The following is a 9,681-nucleotide window of genomic DNA, read 5'->3' on the forward strand; positions in this document are numbered from 1 at the left end:
AATATGATGTACCATATAAGACAGCAAGAATTTAGTTTAATTTCTAAAAGTAAAGTTTATTATTATTAGATTGCTAAGTCCATAATATGTGCGATTATCAAAAAATATCACATTTATAGATTTGAGGCTTTATCCACCCATTTTAAACCATTTTCGGACCCTAAAATCAAAACCCCGATTTACCGCGGGTTTTTGCTTTCTCCCGGTACTGTACTTGCCATGTGGAGCGCAAAAAGCTCTCATTGATAGACTGTTGCCAAGTTGGTAGCTGGCTCTGTGATATTCCTGTAATTATCCTTTAATGACACGGTACACGGTACACGGTACACGGTACACGGTACACGGTACACGGTACACGGTACACGGTACACGGTACACGGTACACGGTACACGGTACACGGTACACGGGCGAGTCTTATACTTTCCTCTCTGAGTTTTTTCCTTCTTCTGCTTTCCTTTTCTTGGGAGGATTGTCCCCGGGGTATTGGGTCCGGCTAATTAGTAGTAGTACTAGTAGTACTAATTAGGCGGGATCTGCTTCGTCGAGAACGCAAGCGGGGATTCGAACTGGTCGAATGTGTCATGATGTTGCTAAAGTGAGAGAACGTTAGATATTTATCCTGGGGTTACCTGATAAAAAACTCAATTTCGATCAAATAGTGTAGTGAGACCTGGAGGGGGTTATTTAAAACATATTTATATAGGTTCTATAGGTATACTATATATAAGTGATACGTTTGTTTAGCAGTATAGTGAGAGATTTTTAAGGCCTAGACAGCAATTACACTTTTGAACTAAATATAAATCTGCTGAGCCACTTCTAATATAAGTCTAAATGAAAAAAGGGATCTGTAAAGGGGTAGAAAGGGCGACGGTCGTGCTTGCCAGCACTGCGATTCGTGAAACTGATAATTGGAAAAGTTTTAATTTTTACATTTAATAAGGTTCTATCATCGGCATGACCTACCCTAATGTCATACGAAATGTGACTCTATACAAACGCTGCGAAGTTGTTCCACTGAGTGAGCGTGTTGCTCGTGCACGGTGGAGAATGCTCGGTCACATCCTCCGCAGTGATAATAACTCACCTGCCCAGCTTGCCTTACATTTTGCTGTAGAGAGTCAGAGTTTGATGAGAGGTAGAGTCGGACGACACCAGTCAAACTTGTTAAAAACTATTTTGAACGATTTAAGTGACAGAAATTTTAGACTTGTAAATACAGACGATTTATACCATTTAAGACTTTTTGCAACAGATAGAAAAGCATGGAGAGAGTTAAGCATGATTTAGTTTATTCTGTGTTATTTTTCTCTTGGTGACTTATCAGGTCATCAAGATGTTCTTTATGTTCTATTTTTGATTTGAATAAAGTTATATAATAAAGGTTCTAACATTATATTATACAGTTTTTAATGAAACACTTTTCAGGTATGGTGATATAACCACTAATCAGTTGAAAACAATGGATCCTGTGGAGCAGCAAACTATATTTACACTTTATGCTATTCTGTGCTTCCTACCAATATTATTTTCAGCAGGTATGCTTTTCTGTGCTTCCTACCAATGTTATTTTCAGCAGGAGCTCCTTCATATCACATGATATTGATCAGACTAATGAATGATTAGGTTCTCAACTCGCGCTGTGATATAATTTTATAAATGTATTTACTTGATAATTAAGATATAAAACAATTAAGATAAGTAATAAATATCGTACATTGAAATATTTGCACGGCTCAATGTGCCATTTATGTCAGGGCTGTTACCTAGACAGCAGGGTTGCTACTTGTTACCGCCACTAGACAACTTGTTCTTATATTTCAGGGTTGTTGCCCCCTCTAGATTGCCTCTTCTGCTGGCTACCAGAAACATGGCTTGTCATATTCAATGGTACATCTGCCAGCACTTCTCTTTTGGGGTTAGTTTATATAGCAAACAATAGCTGTCTTTTAGACAAGGCAAGAAAGTATCTAAAAGTTATGGGTAAAACCTCAATTTAATGTTCCCTTATTTACCGTAACAAGCTTAGAAAGTATCTAAAAGTTATGGGTAAAACCTCAATTTAATGTTCCCTTATTTACCGTAACAAGGCAAGAAAGTATCTAAAAGTTATGGGTGAAACCTCAATTTAATGTTCCCTTATTTACCGTAACAAGGCAAGAAAGTATCTAAAAGTTATGGGTAAAACCTCAATTTAATGTTCCCTTATTTACCGTAACAAGGCAAGAAAGTATCTAAAAGTTATGGGTAAAACCTCAATTTAATGTTCCCTTATTTACCGTAACAAGGCAAGAAAGTATCTAAAAGTTATGGGTAAAACCTCAATTTAATGTTCCCTTATTTACCGTAACAAGGCAAGAAAGTATCTAAAAGTTATGGGTAAAACCTCAATTTAATGTTCCCTTATTTACCGTAACAAGGCAAGAAAGTATCTAAAAGTTATGGGTAAAACCTCAATTTAATGTTCCCTTATTTACCGTAACAAGGCAAGAAAGTATCTAAAAGTTATGGGTAAAACCTCAATTTAATGTTCCCTTATTTACCGTAACACTTTAGAAAGTATCTAAAAGTTATGGGTAAAACCTCAATTTAATGTTCCCTTATTTACCGTAACAAGGCAAGAAAGTATCTAAAAGTTATGGGTAAAACCTCAATTTAATGTTCCCTTATTTACCGTAACAAGGCAAGAAAGTATCTAAAAGTTATGGGTAAAACCTCAATTTAATGTTCCCTTATTTACCGTAACAAGGCAAGAAAGTATCTAAAAGTTATGGGTAAAACCTCAATTTAATGTTCCCTTATTTACCGTAACAAGGCAAGAAAGTATCTAAAAGTTATGGGTAAAACCTCAATTTAATGTTCCCTTATTTTCCGTAACATGGCGACAACTAGCGCTGGCCAGCGCTAGTTGTCGCTATCCAGCGCTAGTTATCGAACTGTTTTCTGCGGTGGCCAGTTGCCCTGGCCATCGCAAACTATCGCGTGCGACAGTGTCGCATAGCCAGCGACAACTAGCGCTGGATAGCGACAACTAGCGCTGGATGGCGACAACTAGCGCTGGATGGCAACAACTAGCGCTGGATAGCAACAATTATCGAACATATATATTTTGCGCTGGCCAGCGTTATCCAGCGCTGGATAGGCGATAGCGACAACTAGCGCTGGATAGCAACAATTATCGAACATATATATTTTGCGCTGGCCAGCGTTATCCAGCGCTGGATAGGCGATAGCGACAACTAGCGCTGGATAGCGCTAGTTGTCGCCATCCAGCGCTAGTTGTCGCGTTTGACTATCACAAAAGAACCGGTAAAACCTCAATTTAATGTTCCCTTATTTACCGTAACACTTTAGAAAGTATCTAAAAGTTATGGGTAAAACCTCAATTTAATGTTCCCTTATTTACCGTAACAAGGCAAGAAAGTATCTAAAAGTTATGGGTAAAACCTCAATTTAATGTTCCCTTATTTAGACAAGGCAAGAAAGTATCTAAAAGTTATGGGTAAAACCTCAATTTAATGTTTCCTTATTTACCGTAACACTTCCCTTTTCCCTATTTTTTTAAATGACTCGATTGACATTCAGTGGACAAATAGATATGCATGTTGAAATAATCAAATAGATATAATACATGTAAGAATTTTTCTATGAGCATCATTTTCTTTTGATTTTTAACAAATCTATGAACACTAACAATTAATTTTGTTGCAGGAGGATCCTTTTAACTATCTAACTTCTTTTCACTTCAGAACATTGGTGCAGTTGGTAGTAACAGTAACTCTGACAGCTGTGATACATAATGTACCACACCACAATTTGACATGGCTTGTTGCTACAGTTTCTGCTCTGCTCAGTTGCAATGTTCTTGCGTTACAGAGAGGTTAGTTGGAACTTCCTTTCGGACTCAATATTTTACAAGGATATTTTACAGGATTCAAATTAATACTGCATGGTGATATAAATCATCAGTACTAAAATTCAAATCTGATGTATAAAAATACCGTTAATAATAATATGTTTCCTAAGTCCAAACAAAGACAATATTTTAAGTTTTCTCAGAACATAAACAAATAAACACAGTTCGGCTATGCTGGGTGCTACCCTCCAGCTATAGTCAAGCTTGTCCCCCTGAATCCTGATAACATAGCGAACTGTTTTATGCATAAATTATGAAACATTATTAACTACACTTATGCAACTTCTATAATGAAATGATATTTCAATCGAATGACAGAATTGGTCATTTTTTATTCGAATAAAGCTGTATAATAATTGGACTATTTCGGTATGAACTTGTGCCATTCTTTGTCAAATTTTCCGATTCGATCGGTAAATATCCATTGTCCTCATACCATACACTATAAAACTAAGAAAAAGGATAGTTTGCGTTGGAATCTGTCTTTATCCAATTGAATGCTTTAAGTTTACGGAATTATGGGTTGAAAGGAGAAGATACTAGGCACTAGGCAGGCAGGGGTTTCAAGGAATCGCCAAATGAGAGTAGGTATTTACCACTGATGAGAATTTCATTCATCATTGACCCAGAAAGTTAGACAGTGTATTATAACATATTATTTAGTAGATACTAAAACTGTGCTTCAGGTCATTTTTTGTCTCAACTGTGCCCAAAGTGTGCCCCAGCTGTGCCCCAACTGCATCTGCCCCAAGTGTGCCCCAAGTAACTTTATGCCCCAACTGTGCCCCAGGGAATACAATATTGTGCCCCAACTGGGGCACAGTTGTGCCTAGCTAGATTACCAAATTGCCCTTTTATGTTTAATATTATATTTATTATCAGCAGGAGAGCCTGTAGAGTGTACAGTTGTATCAGGTGGCCTTCTAACTTGCCCCAACAATACCAAGGATTATACGTAACAGGTTTTTAAGTTCCAATTATTCATCAGGGGTTTATAAAAGTCTAAAGTTTTGGATGAGCTTAGCGTTCAGTACCTTCATCAGTTTGACAATATCTATCACATCTCCTTTAATGGATATACAGGTGTGTTTACCTTTATCTCTTTATTAAATCATGTTTCGATATATAACTGTATAACTACTGCGTGACTTGAATTTAAATATTATTATTATTCCTATTGGTAATCTTTCTTCGCTCTTATGAGTGTAGTGGGTCGATCATATAGTTTGATAGTTGGTGACGAAGTGAGAGTCTCCACTCAGTATTGACACTGTGTTATTACTGAGTGGAGACTACTAATAGGAATAATAATAATATTTAAATTCAAGTTACAAATTATTCAACAGGATCATACCAACAAAAATTATTTAAAAGATTAAATACTGAAAGATATATTTAAAATGAGATATATATTTTTTAAATTTTTAAAAGATTGAATAATGGTAATCTGTGCCCATAATACAAGTTGTCCCAACATTTATTGCAAGCATCTTTCACCTCCTTAAGTTCATTAAAGCTATTAATAATCGTATTTCTTACACCTAAAGGCTAAATCACTTCTTAGAACAGATAACAAGTTCATCCTCGGTCTGCCTAATCTACCAGCAAACAGATTGTCAGATTGAATGGCGAATGCACCCCCCTGCTGAGCAGTGCCACTTGAACTGTTTTACTGGCTCCTGAGAACAGGGGTGTAGGAATGATTTTCTTCATGGGGGGGGCCAAATTCTAAATATTTTTTGGCGCTTCGCGCCAAAGCCGGATTTTCGAGGGTAAGGACAAAAGGAAATTGCAGCATGTGCGGTATCGCGATTTTTCACCTTTGCCGCGACAAATCGCGATTTTTAAAATCCTGGCCTCACAACAAATCGCGATTTTTTCAGTTCCCGCGTCAAATTGCGCATTTTCCTTTAAATCTGAGGACCAAATTCGCGTATTTTCCTTCAAATCTGTGGGCCAAATATTACGTTTTCTATAATTAGTAAATAGTACATGAAACCAATCAGTATCACATCCACAACCTTCCGATTGTAGGTACGGGACTTCAAAAAACCGAAAAATATATTTTCGGCTCAGAATGATCAGGGTAGCATGAAACATGAACAAAAGTAATTTCCAGAAAAACTTTGAAAAATTTTGACTTAGAAAAATTTTCGGTCCGAGTCATTCTCGTCTCTCGATACGTACCTCTGAAAGCAGAGCTCCCGCGTCCGAGCTCGTATTGCGAAGGGTAGGCCTGCCTTCCGAGGTCGCATTACAAAGGGGCACCCCGAGTCCAAAATCGTATATCGAAGGGTAGGTGCGGACTTCGAAAACCGAAAAAAATATTTTCGGCTCAGAATGATCATGGTAGCATGAAACATGAAAAAAAGTAATTTCCAGAAAAACTTTTATTTGAAAAATTTTGACTGAGAAAATTTCGGTCCGAGTCATTCTCGATACGTACCTCTGAAAGCAGAGCTCCGGCTTCCGAGCTCGTATTGCGAAGGAGAGGCCTGCCTTCCGAGATCGCATTACAAAGGGGCACCCTCGAGTCCAAATTCGTATATCGAACTTCGAAAACCGAAAAAAATATTTTTGGCTCATAATGATCAGGGTAGCATGAAACATGAACAAAAGTAGTTTCCAAGAAAACTTTGAAAATTTTTGACTTAGAAAATTTCGGTCCGAGTCATTCTCGATACGTACCTCTGAAAGCAGAGCTCCCGCTTCCGAGCTCGTATTGCGAAGGGGAGACCTGCCTTCCGAGCTCGCATTACAAAGGGGAACCCTCGAGTCCAAAATCGTATATCGAACTTCGAAAACAAAAAAAATATTTTTGGCTCATAATGATCAGGGTAGCATGAAACATGAACAAAAGTAGTTTCCAAGAAAACTTTGAAAATTTTTGACTTATAAAATTTTCGACTTAAAAATTTTCGGGGGAAAAATTTGTTTTCCCAAAAATTTTTAGAAACTTAAATTAAAAATTTGGCCCTTTTTGGCCCCTTGGCCAGATTTCATGGGGGGGCGATGGCCCCCCTGCCCCCCCGCTTCCTACACCCCTGCCTGAGAATATGGCCGAACATCTTCCAACGCCGATACTCAATAATCAATATGCTCAGACACAGGGGGGTAACGTTGCGGCACTGCTCAGACACAGGGGGGTAACGTTGCGGCACTGCTCAGACACAGGGGGGTAACGTTGCGGCACTGCTCAGACACAGGGGGGTAACGTTGCGGCACTGCTCAGACACAGGGGGTAACGTTGCGGCACTGCTCAGACACAGGGGGGTAACTTTGCGGCACTGCTCAGACACAGGGGGTAACGTTGCGGCACTGCTCAGACACAGGGGGGTAACGTTGCGGCACTGCTCAGACACAGGGGGGTAACGTTGCGGCACTGCTCAGACACAGGGGGTAACGTTGCGGCACTGCTCAGACACAGGGGGTAACGTTGCGGCACTGCTCAGACACAGGGGGGTAACGTTGCGGCACTGCTCAGACACAGGGGGGTAACGTTGCGGCACTGCTCAGACACAGGGGGGTAACGTTGCGGCACTGCTCAGACACAGGGGGTAACGTTGCGGCACTGCTCAGACACAGGGGGGTAACGTTGCGGCACTGCTCAGACACAGGGGGGTAACGTTGCGGCACTGCTCAGACACAGGGGGGTAACGTTGCGGCACTGCTCAGACACAGGGGGTAACGTTGCGGCACTGCTCAGACACAGGGGGTAACGTTGCGGCACTGCTCAGACACAGGGGGGTAACGTTGCGGCACTGCTCAGACACAGGGGGGTAACGTTGCGGCACTGCTCAGACACAGGGGGTAACGTTGCGGCACTGCTCAGACACAGGGGGCGGCACTGCACAGACACAGGGGGGGGGGCCGCTGCTCAGACAGCATTTCAACATTACATATTTTGTATACCGTATCGTTCCTGATCATCCCTTTTGGCCACTTGATGTTCAAGATTGTCTTTAGGTGTCACCGGTGAAGTGTATCGATTTTGTCCATGGTGGCTTTTTTAGGACTTCAAATGTTCGAGTTGTATAATAGTAGCAAGGATACCACTTGGGGCGTCATATCATAGAGCCTCAGTTAGCTACACTGACTACACACTTGTAGAGCCTCAGTTTTCTTTCAAAGGATATCTTATACCCGGATAGCCACACTTTCTTAAACTTTTTAAAGGCTAGGTCAGCTAATATTCTTCTCCTTTGAATGTCTTTCTCGGTGCAATGAAGAGACCCCAGGGATTTGGAACCATGGGTCATTATTAGCTAATGGCTGACCATTTTTGTCCATGTCCAATTTGTTCGCCACAGTACTGAACTCTGTTTTGCTTTCATTCAGTTGAAGGTTCCAGTCCGTTAGAACTTCCTTCGCTGCAGAAAAGAATGTTTTATAAGTTTCTCAATGTCTTCGTCGGCAAAATCACAACCATCTGAGTATTCAGGCACTCAACAAATCAACTACCGAGAATTACCTAAGGAATACGTAAAACTATACATTTAGCACACTAGTCACTATCAACCATATGCCACATTTTTCACTGCCCATTCACTGTCATATTGATAACGCTAGCAGGTGCTGATAAGACATGGGCTCAGTTATTTTATTTTATTTTATTTTATTTTATTTTATTTATTTATTTATTTTTTTAAACTTCAGACAAGAGGACTATACTGATACAGAGCACTATACTATCGACTCTGCACTGCCCACTAATCGTTAATCCGACACAAGTAGCTTATAAAACAGTCCGTGTGATCATCTGTTGTATCAAATCCAATTATTTGTCACTATGTTAATAAATCAAGTTTTTAATTTTTTAAGTTTTGGTTTTTTTTAATGAATAAACGTAGAAGGTTACGTACATCATAATTTTCAATTCTCATATTCACGTATATTAAATAAAATTATGTGGTTATGTATCATATATGATTTTGTAAACATTGGCCGGTGTACCAAAAACTGGTCCCCAAACTTCCACAACCATCTTAATATTCCCATATTTAAATATACAACAACAACAACAACAAAAATTTAAATATACAAATCTATAAATGCACTCATTTACGCTAGGTACATGTGAGATATGTTAGTTCCATCATTAATTTTCATGCATTTGTCTGACAGTTTTTTTTTTCAGACTGAAAAGTTAGAATACATTTGTCTGATTGTTGTGGCAATGTCCTCTCTACTCATTATGATTCAAAATGTATACTGTTTCAACCTGATCAGGAATCCTTTGTTTTGTGCGATTGATGCATCAAAATCAATAAAATGGGGATTCAAGTAAGTTTCAAGGAGAATTTGTTTACGTAATCAAGTAAGCAAATAAATACTAACAAATAGCGGTCTCTGGAGGTGTGATTATCAGAGCACCATTATCAGTATGATATATGATATATACGATGATATCGTGTAATGACATACTTAACAGTTAACGTATTTCAGGCTGTTGAATATGACAAAGTTTTCAGTGTGTCCAGTTGTGTTATCCCTTTATTACAACCATTTATTTAAAAGCTGTCATAGTTACACTTGGTTCCAAACCGTCCTTCTGGGCAGAGCATTCAGGTAACTTTCTTTGTATATTAGATAATTCATCTTAAAAACTACATTCCCTGATAAGGCTCGAGATTATCACTGAGGCTCGTGCAGTGGCCGCCCTTAATAATACCACCCTTAATAAAAATTTATCTTCTCCTACATTTTTTTCAGCAATCACCCTCAAACTTTTAGGATATGTTCTAGGGATCATTTAGAAGATTTG

At 39.0% G+C, this 9,681-nt stretch overlaps 1 long non-coding RNA gene across 1 annotated transcript; it reads left to right on the forward strand.

Moving 5' to 3' along the window:
• Positions 1–1,435: 1,435 nt before the first annotated feature.
• LOC134821728 (uncharacterized) lies at positions 1,436–9,473 on the forward strand. The gene is made up of 6 exons (XR_010161041.1): positions 1,436–1,539; positions 1,826–1,919; positions 3,751–3,881; positions 4,906–5,000; positions 9,055–9,200; positions 9,363–9,473. It is a non-coding gene; the product is annotated as an uncharacterized LOC134821728 (long non-coding RNA).
• The last annotated feature ends 208 nt before the right edge of the window (positions 9,474–9,681 follow it).

Source organism: Bolinopsis microptera, chromosome 10, assembly GCF_026151205.1.
Source record: "Bolinopsis microptera isolate Bmic1 chromosome 10, MBARI_Bmic_1.0, whole genome shotgun sequence".
Classification (NCBI taxonomy): domain Eukaryota; kingdom Metazoa; phylum Ctenophora; class Tentaculata; order Lobata; family Bolinopsidae; genus Bolinopsis; species Bolinopsis microptera.